General features: G+C 45.5%; 1 long non-coding RNA gene across 3 annotated transcripts in view; it reads left to right on the top strand.

The window, feature by feature from the left end:
* Positions 1-21,674, top strand: part of LOC148534341 (uncharacterized) — a 65,364-nt gene that overhangs the window by 23,553 nt on the left and 20,137 nt on the right. For 2 of the 3 annotated variants that reach the window (XR_015877662.1, XR_015877664.1), the window contains exons 2-5: positions 8,678-8,740; positions 10,823-10,916; positions 16,515-16,574; positions 17,171-17,255. This is a non-coding gene — a long non-coding RNA (uncharacterized LOC148534341). The remainder of the gene's footprint in view (positions 1-8,677; positions 8,741-10,822; positions 10,917-16,514; positions 16,575-17,170; positions 17,256-21,674) is intronic. The other variant, XR_015877663.1, reaches the window with a different exon arrangement.

The following is a 21,674-nucleotide window of genomic DNA, read 5'->3' as shown; positions in this document are numbered from 1 at the left end:
AAACTTGGTACTGTTAATGGAAAACAACTATTGTTTCTTGTTATGCCTTATGGTGCATACACATGGTCAGATTTCCCTGGTCGATTTGAACGATAACTATATTGATATATCATTATCGTTCAAATCGACCAGTTTCTGGCCCCTTCAAACAATCAAACGATGGTCGATGTGCGGGCACGGATGGTCGATATCGATATCGATATACCAGGTTAGCCTGTTTACTATAGGGACCCGCGATTGTTATAGTAGTTGGGGGGTTGATACATGTGTTGGATGTTCGATATCGAACATCCAACACATGCAGGACGACCAGATAACGATCGTTATCGTTATATGATAGTCTCCAAGTCTGAACGTGTGTACCCTCCATTAGTTATCAGGCTTAGGGAAGCCTGGTTATTAAGTTACAGAAATGTGGCAAATCCGTATTTTTGAGAATCTGGGGGTATTTAACAAAAAGGACCAAATTAGATATCAGATATTTCTACTGCGGTCATTGTCTTTACGTTCGCAAATGTAGTGCGAAAATTATCCAGTCATCAACCTCCCGAAAACTAACTCCATCTCCGGTAACTATGCTCGACCAGATATTTTATCGGGTCAAGTTACATAATCACTTTACTTCAGGGTTCTGACCTGTCTCGCTCTCCGCACAAGCACAGATGCTCAGCCAGGTAAGAACCCTGAAGTAAAGTGATTATGTAACTTGACCCGATAAAATATCTGCTATTGCATCGATAAGAAATTAAACTTATAGAGGTGAAAATGTGCATATTGTTAAATCAGCCCCTTCATGTGTTATACAACCATGTTTCTAAACTGTTCAGGTAATTGGATAATCTTAATAATTCAAATAAATTTTCTTCAATAAGGATCATTCTCACTGAGAGGGGCTGGGATAAGGGGCATCGTATGAGGGTAGTTGGTCCGTGTGCAGGGTCTGGGCGGACCCGAACCATTTGTGCCAAACTTAAGCACATAAGGGGAGATGTACTAAGCCTTTAAAAGTGATAAAGTGGAGAGTGATAAAATACAACCAATCAGCTTCTATCACTTTACAGACTGTGTTTGAAAAATGTCAGTTAGGAGCTGATTGGTTGGTACTTCATATCTCTCTGCTTTATCACTTTTCAAGGCTTAGCACATCTCCCCCATAGTTAACTCTAATAGTCTACCGCACAAGCACATAGCTAGTCTGTGCCATATTCCTGGTGATTTCTCTATTGCGCTTATGTCTGGAAGAGATATGGACCCTCGGGAGGTTGTGCTCCCCGTGATGGTTGAGACTGATGAAGGACCTGTTACTAGGAAATGCTGGTAAGCAGGACTGCTCCGGGCAAATAATGTGGACATACATTCAGCATTGGTTACCGCACAGCAATACATTATATTATCAAGGGTTAGTGCATCCGATGTGGAGAGATTCCATGATTTGTAGAAGCAATGGAGTCTCATCAGGGCCATAGAGAGCGAGGAGAGGACCGGGTACCGGAGGGGGCGTGACCAAAGGCTGGAGGCATAGCCACACCCCCTACTAAGAATATACAAAATGTAAAAGTGTGTCGCACATTGCACAATGATTTCTTCCCCCCTGTACAGCAGGCAGAGAGAGACTGGTGATGCTCAGCAGCAGCAGCCTCTCTGGACCCTTAGCAGCCCAGCTCACAGCAGTGGAAAGAGTGTGAGAACAATGGCCCTGAATCAGGGCCGTCCCTCCTACCTTTTGGAGCGGCCTCTTGGCCACTCGCATAACTGTGGGTGACCACCCACAGCTATAGCGAGCGACCAAAATGATGGTCGCGATGGTCAAGACCATCGCGACCATCGGGCTTGCGACGAGACCCTTGCGGTAGGGTCTTGCTGCCGCAAGCCCTGGAGTGCTTTTGGCTCTATCAGAGCCAAAAGCACTCCCACTGACATCACTAGTGATGTCAGTGGGGCCGGCCCCAGATGGTAGGCGTTTCCATGGAACGCCTGTCTGGGCAACCACGCCCCCGGCACGCCCACCAAAGGGGGCGTGCTGTCAATCACCATCGACAGCACGCCCCCTTTGGTGCGAGACCCATAACGACAGCTTGGCCATCGTTATTCGTGTCCCGCGCATGCGAACGACGGAGCTGCCACCATCGTGCGCATGCGCATTTGGGCAACATCGACCCGCTTGCGAGCACTCAGCGCTCGCGAGCGGGTCTGAATCAGGCCCAGTGTTGTATAAATTCTCTCAAGATCAGAGGCGGATTCAGGGGGGGGGGGGGCACCCAGGCAAGTGCCCCCCTGTTGTTTAGGAGATTCTTTTTTACTCTTATTGTAGCTGCAGAGCCGCCACCAGGATTAGGCTGCTGCTGTCAGCCATCCTCGGGCCGTGCAGCTGCTATGATTGATTCCGGCGCCACAGCCAATAAAGTTTTTTTTTAATTTAAGACCCGATGCGCGTGACGTCATGACGTCACACGCGCCGCTGAAAGAGAGGAGCGCTGGAGCCACTTCGAGGGAGCCCGAAGCAGCAATGCAAGCGTGTGAAGGTAAGTGTGGGGGCGGCTGGGGACATGGAAGAGTGCTGCTGAGCATGTGTAAGGGGGCAGCAGAGGACAGATTATCTGTCCTCTGCTGCCCCCTTACGCATGCTCAGCAGCACTGTCATAGATACATGAAAGGAGGGCTGCGGGGGACACAAAGGGGCAGCTGAGGACAGACACAGAAGGAGGGATATAGGGGACACAAGGGGGCCAGTTTAGGACTGAGACACAGAAGGAGGGTTGCGGGGGGCACAAAGGGGCAGCTGAGGACAGACACAGAAGGGGGGCTACGGGGGACACCAGGAGGGCAGCTGAGGACTGAGACACAAAAAGAGAGTTGCGGGGGACACAAATGGGGCAGCTGAGGACTGAGACACAAAAGGAGGGTTGCAGGGGACACAAGGGGGGCCACTGAGGATTGAGACACAGAAGGAGGGCTGTGAGGGACAAAAGGGGGGCAGCTGAGGATGGAGACACAGAAGCAGGGCTGCAGGGGATGCAAGGGGGGCTGCTAAGGATGGAGACACAGAAGGAGGGCTATGGGGGACACAAGGGGGGCAGCTGAGGATGGAGACACAGAAGGAGGGCTACGGGGGACACAAGGGGGGCAGCTGAGGATGGAGACACAGAAGGAGGGCTGCAGGGGACACAAGGGGGGCTGCTGAGGATGAAGACACAGAAGGAGGGCTACGTGGGACACAAGGGGGGCTGCTGAGGATGAAGACACAGAAAAGGGGGCTGCTGGGTACAAAAGAGGGTCTGCTGGAGTCAGACACAGAAAGGGGTCTGTTGGGGACAGAGGTCCAGAAGGGGGTCTGCTGGGGGCGAAGAGACAGGAGGGGGGGGCTGCTGGGTATGGAGACACAGAAAGGGGCTGCTGAGGATGGAGGAACAGGAAGGAGCTGCGGAGGACACGAGGAAGGCTGCTGGGGCTGGAGACACAGAACCAGGGGGCTGTTGTGGATGGAGACACAGAAGGAGGGCTGCCTACAGACTCTCTCATCCTGTCACCCACAATATCTGCCCCACATACTCACCCTGTCACCTACCAGACCTGTCTCTGCACACTCACCCTGTCAACTACCAGACCTGTCTCTGCACACTCACCCTGTCACCTACTAGACCTTTGCCCGCACACTCACCCTGTCACCTACCATACCTGTCCCCGCATACTCACCAGGGATCGCAAAATACTCGCTATAGCAAACTAGGGACCCAGTTTTAAAAACTTATCAGGTCCTGTAGGACCCACTGGTGCTGTTTGTGCTGCAGTAGCCAATCGATGTGCTAAGGTGTCTCCCCTGCCAATCGCGGCGCAGCGACGTCTCCCCTAGCCTATGACCGCACACCATCTCCCCCAGCCAATAGCTGCATGGCGTCTCCACAGCCAATGGCACACGGTGTCTCCCCCAGCCAACCGCAGTGCTTGGGGGCTGCCCGGCATGTCCATAAGTACCGGGCACGCCCCCAGGAGTGCCGAAAAGGGGATGCGTCATAAAGACATGCACCCTTTTCTTTGGTCATGACCCCTTTTCGGGCACGCACGCACCAAAGGCGCGCACACAGAAGTGCCCTATCTCTAGGTCCGGCGCCCTGCCTGCTGCCGGACCTAGAGTGAACACTACAAATTTGTTTTATTTCTTTCCTGTGAGGGTCAATGTGTGTGTTTTTCAATATTAAATATATTGAAAGTTTAATTCTGGATATAGTTGGAAGGGGGCGCTCAAAAATGTCTCGCACAGGGTGCTAGTGAGTTGGGAGTGATGTGAGATGGACTTTGGATGGGCCGAGGGGATATTGTGAGGTAGTTGTTAAAGGGGCTGGGGAGGCGCTGTGTGGTGGGTGGGAGAGTGCTGTGAGGTGGACAATAAAAGGGACAATGAGTGCTGTGAGGTGGGCAGTGGATGCTGTTAGGGGGGCAGTGAGGGACTCAATGAGTGAGCTGTGAGGGGGGTCAGTGTGTGCTGTGAGGGGTTCAGTGTTATATGGTAGGAACTGGCAGTAAGAGAGCTTTGGAGCGGGTAATGAGAGCCAGCTATGGAGGAGGCAATCAGGGATATATGCAGTGGCAATGAGACGGCTATAGAGTAGGGGTGTGCACCGGCCACTTTTCGTGTTTTGTGTTTTGGTTTTGGATCTGGATCTTTCTTCGTGTTTTGGATCTGGATTGGTTTTGCCAAAACCACCCTTCCGTGTTTTGGGTTCTGGGTTTTGTGTTTTGGATCTGTATTTTTTTGAAAAAAAGCATAAAAACAGCTAAAATCACAGAATTTGTAGGTTTTTCTGCTCCTATGCTATTATTAACCTCAATAACCTTAATTTCCACTCATTTCCAGTCTATTCTGAACACCTCACAATAGTGTTTTTATGTCCAAAAGGTTGCACCGAGGTAGCTGGATGACTATGCTAAGAGATACGAGTGGGCGGCACAAACACGTGGTCCATCTAGGAGTGGCACTGCAGTGGCAGACAGGATGGCAGTTTGAAAAACTAGGCCCCAAACTATACATAATGCAAAGAAAAAAAAGAGGTGCAAGATGGAATTGTCCTTGGGCCCTCCCACCCACCCTTATGTTGTATAAACAGGACATGCACACTTTAACAAACCAAACATTTCAGCGCCAGGGTCTGCCACATGACTGTGGCTGAAATGATTAGTTCGTTTGGGCCCCCACAAAACAAGCTGGCAATTAATCTGTCCCTGCACAAACTGGCTCTACGGAGGCAAGATGTCGTCCTCATCCTCCTCATCCACCGATTCCTCACCCTCTTCAGTGTTGTGTACATCCTCATCCTCACAGAGTATTAATTCGTCCCCGCTGGAATCCACAACCACAGGTCACTCTGTACGTTCTGGAGGCTGGTCTCCCTGGAAGAGTTGATAATTAATTTTATGAACATCATCTTCTCCACATTTTGTGGAAGCAACCTCCTACGCCTTTCGCTGACAAGGTTCCTGGCTGCACTAAACACTCTTTCGGAGTACACACTGGAGGGGGGGCAACTCAGGTAAAATAGAGCCAGTTTGTACAGGGACCTCCAAATTGCTTCTTTTTCCTACCAGTACAGGTACGGACTGTCTGACATGCCTACTTGGATGCTGTCACCGATGTAATCCTTTAACAGACAGACGCACGCTTGTCGCTGCTGCTTTGAGGATGCAAGTGTGGCAACAGCCCACACAATTCACAAAGAGAAAAAAAAAGAAGAATATTTTTATTGTTTGTGGAGCGCACTTTGAGGATTACACCACCCTTTAACAGACAGACGCACGCTTGTCGCTGCTGCTTTGAGGATGCAAGTGCGGCTACAGCCCACACAATTCACAAAGACAGAAAAAAAAGAACAATATTTTTATTGTTTGTGTAGCACACTTTGAGGGTGTCACCACCCTTTAACAGACAGACGCACGCTTGTCGCTGCTGCTTTGAGGATGCAAGTGCGGCTACATCGCACACAAGTCACAAACACATTAAAAAAATAGTTTTTTATTTTTTGGAGCACTTTGAGGGTTACACCACCCTTTAACAGACAGATGCACGCTTGTCGCTGCTGCTTTGAGGACAGTATCATATGCAGTGACAGTAGACTTGTCAGAAATTGTTGGCACGTCCTTCAGTCCGGACCAGATGTCCAAACCAGCCCTTGACTTATGACACAGGCGCACGCTTGGCGCTGCTACTATGTTGATGCACGTGCGGCTACATCGCACACAAGTCACAAACACATTAAAAAATTGTTTTTTATTTTTTGGAGCACTTTGAGGGTTACACCACCCTTTAACAGACAGAAGCACGCTTGTCGCTGCTGCTTTGAGGATGCAAGTGCGGCTACAGCCCACACAATTCACAAAGACAGAAAAAAGAAGAATATTTTTATTGTTTGTGTAGCACACTTTGAGGGTGTCACCACCCTTTAACAGACAGACGCACGCTTGTCGCTGCTGCTTTGAGGATGCAGGTGGAATCTAGACGGGATTTGGAACTGGGGACACACTACCTCCATCAATTGTCTAAATCCCACTACACTAATGGCGGATACCAGACGCACGTCTAACACCAACATAGCAGTCAAGGCCTCAGTTATACGTTTTGCTTCAGGATGACTGCTGTCGTACTTCATCCTCATCGCTAGGGACTGTTGGAGGGTCAATTGTTTAGTAAAAGTAGTGATGTTCCTACTTCCTCTCTAGGATGATGAACAACTCCCAGCAGCAGCAACAGCACTAGAAGGAAGTGGTTCTTGATCTTTCCCTATTTTATTTTTATCGGAGAAAGTTTGGTCCTCCATTTATGTTATATTGATATATACGTGTGGCTAAAGCGCACACAAACACAGAAAATATTTTTTTATTTTTGCTGGAGAGTAGTGCACTTTGTGGGTTACACCACCCTGTAAGAAATGAGCCAGCCGGCTCTTTACTTATGGGACACAGGCGCACGCTTGGCGCTGCTCCTTTGTTGATGCACGTGCAGCCACAGCGCACACAATTCACAAACACAGAAAATAATTTTTTTTTTGGTTTGGACTGGAGTGTACTTTGGGGGTTACAGCACCCTTTAACGGTCAAGCCAGCCGGCCCTTTACTTATGACACAGGCGCACGCTTGGCACTACTTTGTTGATGCACGTGCGGCTACTGCGCAGACAATTCACAAACACAGAAAATAATATTTTTTTTGGTTTGGACTGGAGTGTACTTTGGGGGTTACAGCACCCTTTAACGGTCAAGCCAGCCGGCCCTTTACTTATGACACAGGCGCACGCTTGGCACTACTTTGTTGATGCACGTGCGGCTACTGCGCACACAATTCACAAACACAGAAAATATATATTTTTTTGGTTTGGAGTGTACTTTGGGGGTTACAGCACCCTTTAACGGTCAAGCCAGCCGGCCCTTTACTTATGACACAGGCGCACGCTTGGCACTACTTTGTTGATGCACGTGCGGCTACTGCGCACACAATTCACAAACACAGAAAATTATTTTTTTTTGGTTTGGACTGGAGTGTACTTTGGGGGTTACAGCACCATTTAACGGTCAAGCCAGCCGGCCCTTTACTTATGACACAGGCGCACGCTTGGCACTACTTTGTTGATGCACGTGCGGCTACAGTGCACACAATTCACAAACACAGAAAATAATTTTTTTTTGGTTTGGACTGGAGTGTACTTTGGGGTTTACAGCACCCTTTAACGGTCAAGCCAGCCGGCCCTTTACTTATGACACAGGCGCACGCTTGGCACTACTTTGTTGATGCACGTGCGGCTACAGTGCACACAATTCACAAACACAGAAAATAATTTTTTTTTTGGTTTGGACTGGAGTGTACTTTGGGGGTTACAGCACCCTTTAATGGTCAAGCCAGCCGGCCCTTTACTTATGACACAGGCGCACGCTTGGCACTACTTTGTTGATGCACGTGCGGCTACTGCGCACACAATTCACAAACACACAAAAAATATTTTTTTAGCACTTGGGGGGAGCACCCCTGATGGACAGAGCACCCCCCTGGACAACACTACAGCACCCCTTTAGGACTGGGACACTGCACAGGACTTTGGAGTGGACACAGCCCCTATGGAGAACTGACTGCACAACACAGTCCAGCCAGCCCCTATGGACTTTGAAGTAGTGGACACAGCCCCTATTAACAACAGCAGCACAGCACAACACAGCCAGCCCCTATGGACTTTGAAGTAGTGGACAACAGCAGCACAGCGCAGCACAGCACAACACTACTCTGCACTACACTACACTACACAGCCCAGCCAGCCCTAACTCCCACCCTCCCTCTCACTGTCCACAGCCGAGTGAGAAAATGGCGCCGACGCGGGTACCTTATATAGGATCCAAAACCCGCGAGACCCGGAAGATGGGATGATGACGTTTTGCCTCGATTTCAGATCCGAGTCAGGCGGGAAAAGTCGAGCCTGACTCGGATCGGGGGGGCTTCGGGGGGGTTCGGATTTCAGAAATCCCAACCCACTCACCCCTACTATAGAGGGGGCAATAATATAGATATGGGCAGGGAGAGGGCAATGAGAGAGATCCATGTATTCTAATGCTTTATGTTGGCTGGCCGTTGCAGATTCAGGGGGAGGGATCTAACTTATTTGACAGTTCTAAATGTAGGTATTTATTTCCTCTCTCTTTTACAGACAGGTCTGAAACTTTCCAAGATTTAGACAACTATCAACAGAGCTTAGAACACCAGCTGGCAGGTAAGACATAAATTGTCTTGGCCTTGGTAATTAATTGTATGTACTCCATGCAGCAGCATTAAGAAAACTACGATGTGGCTCGAGAGTATGGCATTCCCTGAGACCACGCCCCTTTCTATGAGGCCACTCCCCTTGTTATGTGGTCACACCCACTTTCCCAGAAAATACCCCCTCCCACACCTTCCCCTATCATGGTGCCCCCCCGTCATTTTGTTCTGGATCCGCCCCTGCTCAAGACCCGCTACTTCATCAAAGCCATCCAGCCCTAACCCGCTGCTTCATGCACCTACCCAATTTGTGTTACCCCTGTCTGTCTGCCACTCCCATTTAGAATGTAAGCTCTCACGAGCAGGGCCCTCTATCTTCTTGTGCTTCTCCTTACTTATACTTTCATCTACTCCTTACTCCCCACTAGGGCACCTAACACTTGGGGGTCAATCCAATTACACATGATGTACTCATGGGTGCGAGTCATTGCGACAATGGGCGCACTAGACAGCAGCCCGAATTTGCATAAAAGTGCTGGCAGCCTCATAGGGCTCTGAGCAAAATTATGCGAATTTGGATTCGGAGCCAGACGCGAGGGGTGTGCGTGGCAGTGCTGTTGCTGGCAATGGCAACTCGCACCCTTCGTGTGTAATTAGATTGACCCCTATGTTGCTTATGTCCTGTTGCTTATTTAAGTGTTATGATCGCTATTGCAGCAATGTTTATAAACCATGTCCTTGTCTTGCATTGTATTGTACTGTAAGTAGAGATGAGTGGTTCGGATTCTGTGGAATCCGAACCACTCCGAACATCGGGGATCCGAGTCCACCTGAATGCTGTTCGGGTGTTCCCCCGCCTGACTCGGATCCCACTTCGAGGCCGAACGGCAGCCTCCTGACTTCGGATCGGATCCACTACTGGGGGAATACTACTGGGGGCATACTACTGGGGGCACACTACTAGGGGCACTACTAATGGCATACTACTGGGGGCACTACCAATGGGGGCATACTACTAGGGGCACTACTAATAGCGGCATACTACTAGGGGCACTACTAATGTGGGCATACTACTAGGGACACAACTACTGGGGGCATTACTAATGGGGGCACACTACTAGGGGAACTACTAATGGCATACTACTGGGGGCACTACTAATAGGGCCATACTACTAGGGGCACTACTAATAGCGGCATACTACTAGGGGCACTACTAATGTGGGCATACTACTAGGGACACAACTACTGGGGGCATACTACTGGGGGCACTACTAATGGGGGCATATTACTATGGGCACTACTAATAGGGGCATACTACTTGGGGCACTACTAATCGGGACATACTACTAGGGACACAACTACTGGGGGCATACTACTGAGGGCACTGCACAGGGGGCACTGCTACTGAGGGCATTGTGTAAGGGACACCACTGCTGGGGAGATTGTGTAAGGGATACTATTGCTGTGGAATTGTATAAGAGGCACTACTACTGTGGGCATTGTATAAGGGGCATTACTACTGTGGGCTTTGTGTATAAGGGTCACTAATGTGGACATTGTGTAAAAGGGGCACTACTGTGGGCATTGTGTAGAAGAGGCACTACTGTGTGTCGTAACATAAATAAGAGACACTAGTTTATGCTGTAATGTGAATCAGGGGCACTATGTGCGGTGTAATGTGAATAAGATTGTGCACTGTGACTCCTTGGGCTGTAGCCCACTGTGTAAACAAATACTGTGACTCTGATGGACGTACCCCACTGGGTGGGTGGGTGGATGAGCCCAAGGACCATTCCATCTTGCACTACCTTTCATTTCTGCTACTGCTGTGTGGCAATGTTTTATAGATGTGTTTTAAACTGTGGTGTCTGCGTCCGCTGCGCCGCTGCTCTGTCGCTTAGTAACCAGTCAGCTCACTGCAACCTTTGGCCAATAATGGTGAAAACAATAGTACTGTATAAGCTGTGAGGTGGTCTAAATTGACTGTAAATTAATGTTATTGAGGTTAATAATACTTTAGGAAAAAAAATCCCTATTTATGTGATTTTAGCTTTATTTTAATACATTTTTGTAAAAAATCCAAATCCAAAACCAGTCACCGCTGTTTGGCAAATCCAAATACAAAGCCGGACGACGAATTAGAACCAAATCCAAATCCATCAAAAATGGTCCGGCGCACATCCCTAACTGTAAGTAACTGCTTTCTTATTCACTTGTTTATGTACTTTGTAAGGCACTGCGGAACACTCATAGCACCATATAAATAAAGGATATAATTATCATTATTATTATTATTATTATTATTCTTATTAATAACAATAAAAAATATATGGCGTGTGTATAAGACCAGCTTGGTTAATTAAAAATGTAAAACCTTTTAATGCTAAAAGGAACCCAATACATATCTACAATACATATACAATTCAATATGAGTAACGAAGGATAGATAAAAAAAAATTGTTAAAATTAAAAAAATATATAGGAAGCCATGGGAAAGTCCAGGACCACTCACGCATATAGGTGATTGATTGTCAATATAGTTCTATCCCTGGGACAATATATGCAGTCTGAAAACATGCACAAACGAATAGCCAGTCCAGAAAAATATCCATCATTAAGATTGAATATTACGCACTTAATGAAGAATGGTTTAGTTTGAGCAGTCTTTGTTAGGAAGAAGATCCCACAGTGTGGTATTAGCTGATGGTAGATGCAGGCTGTAAGATGACATCTGTGGATAAAGCTGGTCTGTATAAATAAAGAGGCTAGATAAATGAAAGATATGGGTCCCAAGGTTCTCACTAATGATGGCTTAATGCATTTCACCATGGAAACACCCCACAACTTCCTCAGAAGCGTATAAGTGTACCTCAGTTAGAGGCTGACTTATACAGTAACCACTCAATCAGGAAGCAGGTGTAACTCAAACACATCATCAACCATGTCGTGTTATAAAACATGAATGATAAAAAACTATATAGCAGGCAATCATATATATTAAATGTTAACATAAACTTTATTATCTAAAATATCCATAAACCATGTGGATATTGTTTATAAAGTTAGAGAAACGTGGGGACCAGATGCTGCGCACCTGTGTAAAAATCTGGTCCCCACGTTTCTCTGTATTTACCCACTGGATGAGGTCAGGCATCCCCCAGTGCAGCAGCATACCTGTGGCAAGCAGTACCATCTACACCACTTGCGCAGGACCTACAATCTCTCAAGAAAGATCCATTGTTTATAAAGTTACCTGCATTGAATCTGCTGTGTCCGTGTCATGTGATGTAAGCATGTGACCCAGCAGACCAATCCGAAGCCAGTCTCATATTGTATTCATTATATTGCTTGTACAGATACTTGCACCAAATTCGCCGGGTCTGTGTCACATGATGTAAATAATGAACACATGACCCAGCGAACTAACTGGCAGCTGGTCCCGCATTCTGACACTATTCTATTTGCTTAAATTTTTTACCTTCAAGTCATAGGAATGGCCATGGGAACCAAGTGTGCGCCCAGTTATGCCCATCTATACATGGGAGAGTTTGAAGGCCATGTGGGGGGCATGGTTTTGGCGCAACCATGGTTGGCCATTACATTGACAATCTATTGATCATTTGCGATGGGGATCTTTCCACAGCACACGATTTTGTTTCTTCCTTGAACACCAACACTTTTAATGTATCATATTCACATACAACAGGAATCACATAGATCTTCTGGATGTGACCCTTAATGCCAATGGTTCTTGTATACAAACATCAAATTACATTAAACCTGTTAGTACTTAATCTAATTTACATTTTAGTGCTCATTACAAGCCCTGGAAGACAAATATTCTGAAAGGCCATTTAATGAAAGCTAATGAAATTATCAATTCCTTTTGATATAACGGTTATCCAGAAACATGATTCCAACATTAGGGATTCATTTATCCGGACCAGCCTCTATATTTATCCGGACCAGTATGGCCCAGAAAGGCAATCTTACAGCCTGCATGTAATGTCGGCTTATACCACACTGCGAGATCTTGTTGCTACCACAGACTGCACGTTCTAAACCATTTTTCATTAAGCAGTTAATATTCATATTTTTCTAGACTAAGGGGTAAATTTACTAAGCTGACAATTTCTATTTCATGTCATCCGAGGTCAATCTCAGAAGAAATCGTACGTATTCATGTGTTTCATTTTCCAAACAGGTTACTGGATTTATTAAGCTGCCACGTTCCTGTCATTCGTGTTGTTCGATGACGTAATCATTCCATATTCTCGTATTTTTCATTCATATTTAGCATCCGATTTTGACTAACTCGAACGAACAGATGCACGCACGGATCAGGGAGATCCGTGATGCATGCATCTGTGTGTAAAAAAATAAACACAGATGCACAGACAGATCAGCAAGATCCGTCTGTGCTTCTGTGTTTAAAAAAATTTAAACCTGTGTAAAAATAATAAAAAAAACTGAATGGCTCCCCTCAAAAGAACAACCAGCGCCGGGCTTTGGAGACCCAGTACTGGTTGTGCTAAATACAGTGGACAAATGACCTAGGGGTCCCTATCACCGGGTCCCCCAGCCAAAGCATTACCCCTGATCGCTAGTCAGCCCAGGCCAGGGATCCCTGGTCAACTGGGGACTCCCCCCAATAAAGGGGACCCCCTCTCCAGAGCACCCCAGGACCAGCCTACACCGTCAAAGTAAAAGTTTAATAAAACATACATGCACACACACATGCACACTCACACTCACATACTCGCCTAGTGTCCCTGAAGTCATTCATGTCCCCTTGTCCAGTAGTAATCCATAGGTGGCTGTAACAGAAATTCCATACTCCCCTCCCCCTATGCGTAGATCATGCCCTCTTCATTCCATGTAGGCATCCATAGGTCTTGGTAAAACAACAAACCGAAAATACCGGATCTCACTGATCCATACGTGCATCTGTGTCAAACATCATATCACTTTTATTAGCCACAGAAATGGGTTGTCAGTGATGGTTAAGTATGTTGAGATGTGAAACTCGAATTGAAAAAGGTGTTCTATTTGAGATTTGGCATCTTTTGTTGCCGATTTGCACTATATTTCGGCCATTATAACAAATACGAATCCTTTGTAAATTTCCAGGTCCTATTGATGTCTACGTCAAAAGCCTGCCAAGTTGGACCGATGGTGTATGTGTCCGAAAACATGTTACCATCCGAGTTTCATGTGCTCTCGACCGATTTTTCCGTTTCGAATGGAGCAAAGTCGGCAAAGTTTAGCCTTTAGTAAGTTCCGAATATGCAGTTCACGGGTGATTTTCCAGCATTTGATGTCATTAGAGCTTAGTAAATTTACCCTTTAGAGGTGTATATAAACCCGATGTTTACGTATTTCTTGAATATTTTTAGATCTGAGCATGCGCAGAAGATGCACTGCGCATGTACGGATCTGGGGCTGCATTTTCGCTTGCATTGCCCCAAAAGCCGAAGCATGATTGACATGCTGCTGTCCATTGAGGGTGGCGAAGGCAGTGGCTGATTCCTTCACTGGCCCCAGCAGTGTGAATTCACCGGACATCCCCAGTAACCTGAAGGTTATCCCGATATCCGATTTTCATGCAGTTGATCCAGTGCTGTGTCTTTGGATTCAGCATCAAATCACAGAAGCAGGCAGTGGGTGTAGTAGCCTACTGCGGCTTTTGCATATTTTAGCACAGCTGCTGCGTACCGACATAGGGGGTGGGGCAGAAATGTCCATCTGTGTTTCAGGCCCTTACTATTCATTCGTGCACGTTTTAAGACTGCCTACTGTATATGGTCCTAGGGATGTAACTATATATACAGTCAATCACCTACCTATACATGAGTAGTCCTGGACTTTCCCATGGTGTCCTATATATTTTTTAATCTTACCGATCTTTTTATTACTCTATCCTTGGTTACTCATATTGAATTGTATATGTATTATTGATATGTATTGGTTCTTTTTAACCTTAAAAAGTTTTACATTTTGAATCAACCGAACTGGTTTTATACACACACCATATATTTATTTATACACCTTTATAGCGCTGTTCTCACCCCCTTGTACAATATATTGTTGGAGATTGATCTAAATTTGAACAGTTGCTTCTATGGACAGCGTTGGTGTGGTCATTTCTTCATTATATCAGCACACAGCAGTGTGTTCTGGGCTGGGGAGAAAGGCTGCTGCCGCTGACAGGTAAGAAGTGTAAAGAGGAGGGGTATGGATCTGGCCTCCCCCCAGGCCCCTTCAACTAGCCCGGCCCCTTCTACAAGCATGGGCCCAAGTAATTAGTACCCACTCCCCCCCCCTCTGCACCCTTGAGTCAGTGCCATTGAAAGGAAGTGATACCAAAATATATTGTTTTACAGACTACCTGCCAAACAGCAGTACAATCATTTGTTACACTTAGTCTTGTTAATATGAGTTTGTATTATTTGTTATATTAAATATTTTTCGTGCTTGCCATCTCTTTCAGATGCTATAAACCGAAATATGGTTCAACCATCTCGGTGCGAGACCTTACTGTACCTCTGAATTGTGCTGACTTTAAGCTAACACTGAAAAAGATCACCACTGTATTTGGGCTCCAAGAAAACCCTTTCCCATTCAGTTACCCAGTAATTACAATTGTAACATCCTGCCATATGTCCATTGGCGTCACTGGGGTTGGTGACACCTAGTGCATCCCGATAGGAGTGGGCATAGCCTCATGCCAACAAAGCCATGCCCCCTGATGGAAGACATTATGGGGGTGTGTTAGTGTGTCACACCCTGTTCCCATCATACTGAGAGCTTGCCAAGTGCTCCGGGAGAAGCTGGGCAGCCCCCTGCCTCTCCCCCGGCATAGTGGATGACACACGCATGAGCCTGTTATAAATCACAACTGCTAGCCACTCGGTGACACCATGCAAGGAAGTGACACCAAAATAGAAGAGCAGCTATTTTGGTGTCACCAGGTGTGTCCGGCACCCTCATAGTGACGCTGCTGCATATGTCACTGTTTCTGCATCTCCATTGAGACATTTGATCTGTTTAGGTTATGTGCAAGGCACAAAACAACGGCTCCACACAGCACAGATGCTATGTGGACTCACAAGGGTGCCCCAATTTGCCCAAGTTTACCAGAATTTGCAGATGCAACAAACTGGGAGGAGTAAAGATGTTGCTGCAGAGATTGGTCTAGGCCCATTTTGCTTAGCAGTGAAGTATTTAGTGTAGCTAACTATTAAGATGAGAAAAGGGGTGAATGGATACATATTCAGGTGTGCTCCCTTTAGTGTCCTTACACACTCTGAACTTTTATACGCGATAAGAGCTGGCAGAGATCATGGGCCTGATTCAGAGACGCACACAATCCACACACAAAGCTGATGTTCATGTAATTGAGCGATTATTTGCAACTGCCTACGGCCAGTGGGCCCCCGTTTGGCACCTTACTGTACATGTGCACCACCACATACCACTGAACGCGCGGTTGTGTGAAGGTTAAACAGCCTTGCAAACAAGAGTTCCTGTTCAAAAGTTATTTTGTTGTGGCACTTTGATAATACTTTGATATTTTACTTGGCTACATAGTAAATTGACCATTTATAAGTGACGGTTTTCTTTACACTTTAGCACTTAGAAGCAAGTTTGTGAAGTGCCCTCAATTCTCACTTAAAAACGGTGGTGAGAAAATACTGAACATCTCCTGGGCTCTTTCACGCTGCAGAAACTCGGGAAAAGCAACATTTGTGAATATTATATAATTATACTTTTATTTCGCTTTTCAGTTTACTCTTAAATCTTCTAGGAGGCTGACCAAGCTGTGGAGATCTAGCTGTCGTAAAACAGTAAGTCCCAGCATTCCTGCTAGATAGGCATAGGCTACACCACTGTTGATTACATTTCCTCTTGATATTTAAATATACATATATTGTATTGAAATAAAATTAAAATTGTTTTACTATGCAACTCTGTAAAAATCCAACTTTGTGTATTTGTGGTTGGGGCAATATAAGTGGTGCCGGATCAATACAGGGTGTTTGCCTAGGGCCCCCCATACACAGGCGGGTTCCCACACATAGCTGTATCACCAGCATTGGGGCACTACAGCATAATATGAACTGGGGGCACTACAGTATGTTTAACACATTTGTGGTGCTGAGAGCATTTACGTGTTATACTTTGTAATAGCATCGCTAGCATATCATAATCAGGCGCAAACGCAGGATTTCTAGAGGGGGGATTCCAAATGCTTAATTTTAGAGGGAGCGTGGCCAGTCCATGAAGAGGGCATAATTAGTACTTAAACAGCTATAATATGCATCATACAAAGGGCAGTGTACAGTATGTCATAATTCCGACATATACAGGGCCAGCAAACATAGTTAACCCATTAAATGAGACAGTAGGGCCTTCCTGCCTGAGCTGAATGTTTTTATTTCAGATGTGGGCACCATTCCAGAGCATTGGAGCACATCCAGGAGTTTGGGGGAGCGGCAGAAGAACCTAGCACTGCCCTGGACATATATGTACATATTGGTTTCCTTGTACACTGGATAGTGCATGTTATACAGTATTAATATAATTACCCCTATAGGTGGTCTTTAGTAGTGCACCCCTAACAGTGCATGTTTTCCAGATCTCCTAGTTGGTGCACAGGTGAAATCATTACTGGTTGTGGTAATTATTTGATATGTGATACTGAGACCTTTTAAACATGCAGCTATAGTAAAAATGTATTATATACTGTTATTGTGGTCATGGTGTCTAGGGGAGAGGGGGGTTTCCAGGCAACCGGAACCCCCCATGCGTTTGTCTATGATAATGACAATTTTTAGGGGTCCACAGAAGAAAATTGCTCTGAAGCCCCTACCAACCTTGATTTGGCCCTGAATATAGGATCTGTTTTTCAAATATAAATGGAAAACATAGTGTCGCAAAACTTCACCTACCCATGCCCACTGAATTCTTCAGGCCATTTCCGGTGTAGTGCATGTGTTTTTATTGGACAAGAAGGAGTAGAGTTAAAACACTGTCTGTCTGCCCACTTTCACGTCCTCTCTTCGTAATGATTCCAATTGGTTTTGACTCATGTGGAAACATTTGTTCCAGGGCTCTTTTGTAGATGTTTTGTGAAGAAAACGAAAGAAGAAAAAGGACCCCATCAAATGAGGCACACCCCAAACAGAAAAAGAACACAAGATTAGACCATAAGAAAGAAATATATATGTGAAAAATCATTAAAAGTTCAATTTATTAGTATTAATAAAATCAGTAATAAGTCTGTAGACAAGAGTCACGTAACCAACATATAACACATATCAAAACAGTGGAGACAACCAAAAAACATAAATAAATCAAGATCGTATTGCACGGTAGAGCTGATAGTAGTAATATGATAACCAAATTAATAGATCCGAATGTTATATGGTCATAGGGACTAATCAGGAAACCACCAGATTTAAGATACTCCCCCTCAAAAATAATGTGGGGGATTGATGATCACCAATTGTATAGTGTTCTATAGCCATATATATGTGTACAGAGCACGTACACGTAATAGCTTGAATATACAATGAATTATTACAAGAAATGGCTCTTGACCTAAATATTGCAACACAGATAATAATCCTCTACATTAGGGGATATGTTTTTCATGAACATGGCGAAAATATAACATGACATAACATATATAACATACAATAATCAACAAAACATAACACAATTAAAAAGCTGTACACCACAACCAATAATTGACCCCGTATCATCAAAGGTCTAGTATATAGTATATATAGAGGCGTCCCTCTATTAAATGTGTGAGAGCATATAGTATGTAATAGATTTGAAAAACAGAGCATATGCACTTATAGGTCAGATGCTGCTGTTCCACATCATTGAAATCAGAGGATGTGGAATGAGTTTCACTGTCACATGGCATACATAGAAACAGTGCAGGCTGCCTCTGCTATTAGTGCCACCGTATAAGTGATATCTCTGTTGCTCTAGGCAGTGCAGAGATTCACAATACAGGCATCTAATGAGAGAGCAGTAAAGAAGATGAAGGCAGTACCTGTACGAGGAATGCTCTCAAGCGGGTGTTTGGTAAAGGGATCCCCAGCCCGCACTGGGATCCCCCAGCTGACAAGCCGACGCACGTTTCGCCGGAAGCGAGTTTTCTCAAGGACGCTGTCTCCGTCTTGTATGTGGGCCGGATGTAAATAGTGCCGGCCATCGTGTGATTGGTAATGCTAGGAGACTGACATTACTAAAGGGCCAGTTAGAATTGCGGTAGGCGGGGACAGATATCGTTCCCATAGTAATGCATACAACAATAACACGCCAATATGAGGTAGGACAATCAGGGGTTCCAAAAAGCACCTACTAAACATATGCATGTAATGTTAGACCGGATATAAGATGTTGTCTGGAGGAGACTACGGCACAGCTGAGAAACCTGAAAGCAGCTGGAACCAGCCACTGTTTCTCACCAGTCGTTGACTACAAGCATTAGATGCCAGTGAGTAACTTATATATTAGGAGATCTGCTAATAAAAACCCCATGAATTAAGCCCAAGCAAGGCATATTAATCAGATGGGTGTTTATGTGCTGATTGATTATAACGTAAACTGTTGAGATAGATGGCAATGACAAAGTTTGACATAACAAACTTTTTGGGGTCTATTTACTAAGCCTTGAATAGAGAGAAAGTGAACGGAGATAAGGTACCAGCCAATCAGCTCATAACTGTCATTTTTCAAACACAGCCAGTGACATTATAGTTAGGAGCTGATTGGCTGGTACCTTATCTCTGTTCACTTCAATCTCCATCCAAGGCTTAGTAAGTAGACCTCTTTAAAACAATATTTAAATGGAGCTATAGAATCATAAATGCATGGAGTAATATGTTGTTGCGTTGTGAATAAAATATAAATCTGGGCTTTCAGTTCCACTATAATCTGTCTATGGGCTGAGATGAGGCTGAAACGTTTCTTGTATATTGTGCAGGAAAATAAACTATGAGCTGCCCGTGGTTATATAAAGGTGATGCTGATGCACTCTAGTCCAGCTAATGTAGAAAAAATCTTTGGGAGAGCTAAAGTAAAGAAGTTGCTCATAGCAACCAATCAGCTTCTAACTGTTATTTTTCTAGCACAGCCTGTTTAATGACAGATAAGAGCTGATTGGTTGGTACTTTATCTCACTTTCCGCTTTATCTCTCTCAGTGGTCTATTTACTAAGCAGTGTTAGGAGACAGAGTGAAAAGTGATAAGAAAGTGATAAGGTGCCAGCCAATCAGCTCCCAACTGTAATTTTTCAAACACAGCCTGTGAGATGAAGTTAGTAAATAGACCCCTCCAAGGTGTAGTGTATCTCCAACTGTATCTCTATCCATGTTATCTTTCTGTCCACTTTATCTCTCTCCAAAATTTGATAAAATCTCTCAATGAGAGGCCACACAGGATTTGGAATAGCTCTACAGCTGGACAACCTGAGGGTGTTGGGACCAGGACAGAAAGCCCAAGGAAGAGAGCAACAAAATCAGGACAAAATAAAGGCAAACAGGGGAACAGTGAAACCAGGATACACAAGACACAGACTAATAGAATGACACTAAGGGCAATATGTTCTAAGCTGCGATTTGCAATGGAGTGTGGAAACAGATGGGACCCACCGGGGATTGACTACAGGTTCATTGTCAAAACCACGGTATTTCTAAACGTCTAAACTGAAGTCGACTACCGTTGGATTCTAAACTCTGATCATACCCCAAACCAGCCACAAAGGCACAACAATTTTGCATGGATAATATACCCACCACTAGTCCTTTAAGCCTAGTGTGGTAGTTAAAAAAAATAGGATTTTGGTACCTACCGGTAAATCCTTTTCTATGATTCCACAGGGGACACTGGAGATGCATACGCTGGGGTATAGAGGCGTGGATAGCTGGAGCTGGCACTTCAATAATTTAAAAGTGTGAAGCTCCTCCCCCTCTATGCCCCACCAGCCCTCAGTTTAGAAAATGAAGACCGAGAGGAGATGGAGAACAAATGGAGTAAAAAAGAGAGAAGAACACACAATAACTGAATCATACAACATACAGAACAAGCCGAAGAGGCAGGCAAAGAGCGCAGAGGTGGGCGTCCAGTGTCCCCTGTGGAATCAGAGAAAAGGATTTACCGGTAGGTACCAAAATCCCTTTTTCTCTTTCATCCACTGTTGGACACTGGAGATGCTTATGCTGGGGACGTCCCAAAGTTATCCCCACGGGCGGAAGTGCTCTGTGGCGCCTGCTGAACAAGGCGGCCAAAACGAGATGCCGAAGAAGCAAACGTATCAAATTTGTAAAACTTGAGAAACGTGTGAACTGAAGACCAAGTGGCCGCACGGCACAATTGTGACATGGAGGCTTCTCTACCGGCCGCCCATGACGCACCCACAGAACGTGTGGAATGAGCAGAAATGGACGAAGGAGGCCGACGGTCGGCACTCACATAAGCCTGATGAATAGTCAGTTGGATCCAACGTGCCAGAGTCTGTATAGACGCTGGCTAACCCCTCCAAACAGCGTCATAGAGACAAAAAGCGACTCAGACTTACGGAGGGACCCTGTCCTGGCAACATAGATTCGGAGAGCCCTAACCACATCCAAGGTAGAAGAACCAGAGTCCTCCACCAACGACGGTACCACAATAGGCTGATTGATATGGAACGATGACACAACCTTAGGAAGAAAGGCGGCTACTGTCCGGAGTTCCGCCCTATACGCATGAAACACAAGGTAAGGTGGCTTATAGGTGTTAAATTCGTAAATAAACCTTTTAATATATTCCTTCCTATAAACCTCTAAGATTCACCTGCCTAGAACCTCTAAGACAAAACCCTGCCTAAAAACCTCTAAGACAAAACCCTGCCTATACCTTCTAAAACCACAAGATGCCGCTATTTT

Source organism: Taudactylus pleione, unplaced genomic scaffold, assembly GCF_031769625.1.
Source record: "Taudactylus pleione unplaced genomic scaffold, aTauple2 ptg000068l, whole genome shotgun sequence".
Taxonomy (NCBI): domain Eukaryota; kingdom Metazoa; phylum Chordata; class Amphibia; order Anura; family Myobatrachidae; genus Taudactylus; species Taudactylus pleione.
This window is presented reverse-complemented; position numbering and strand designations above follow the sequence as displayed.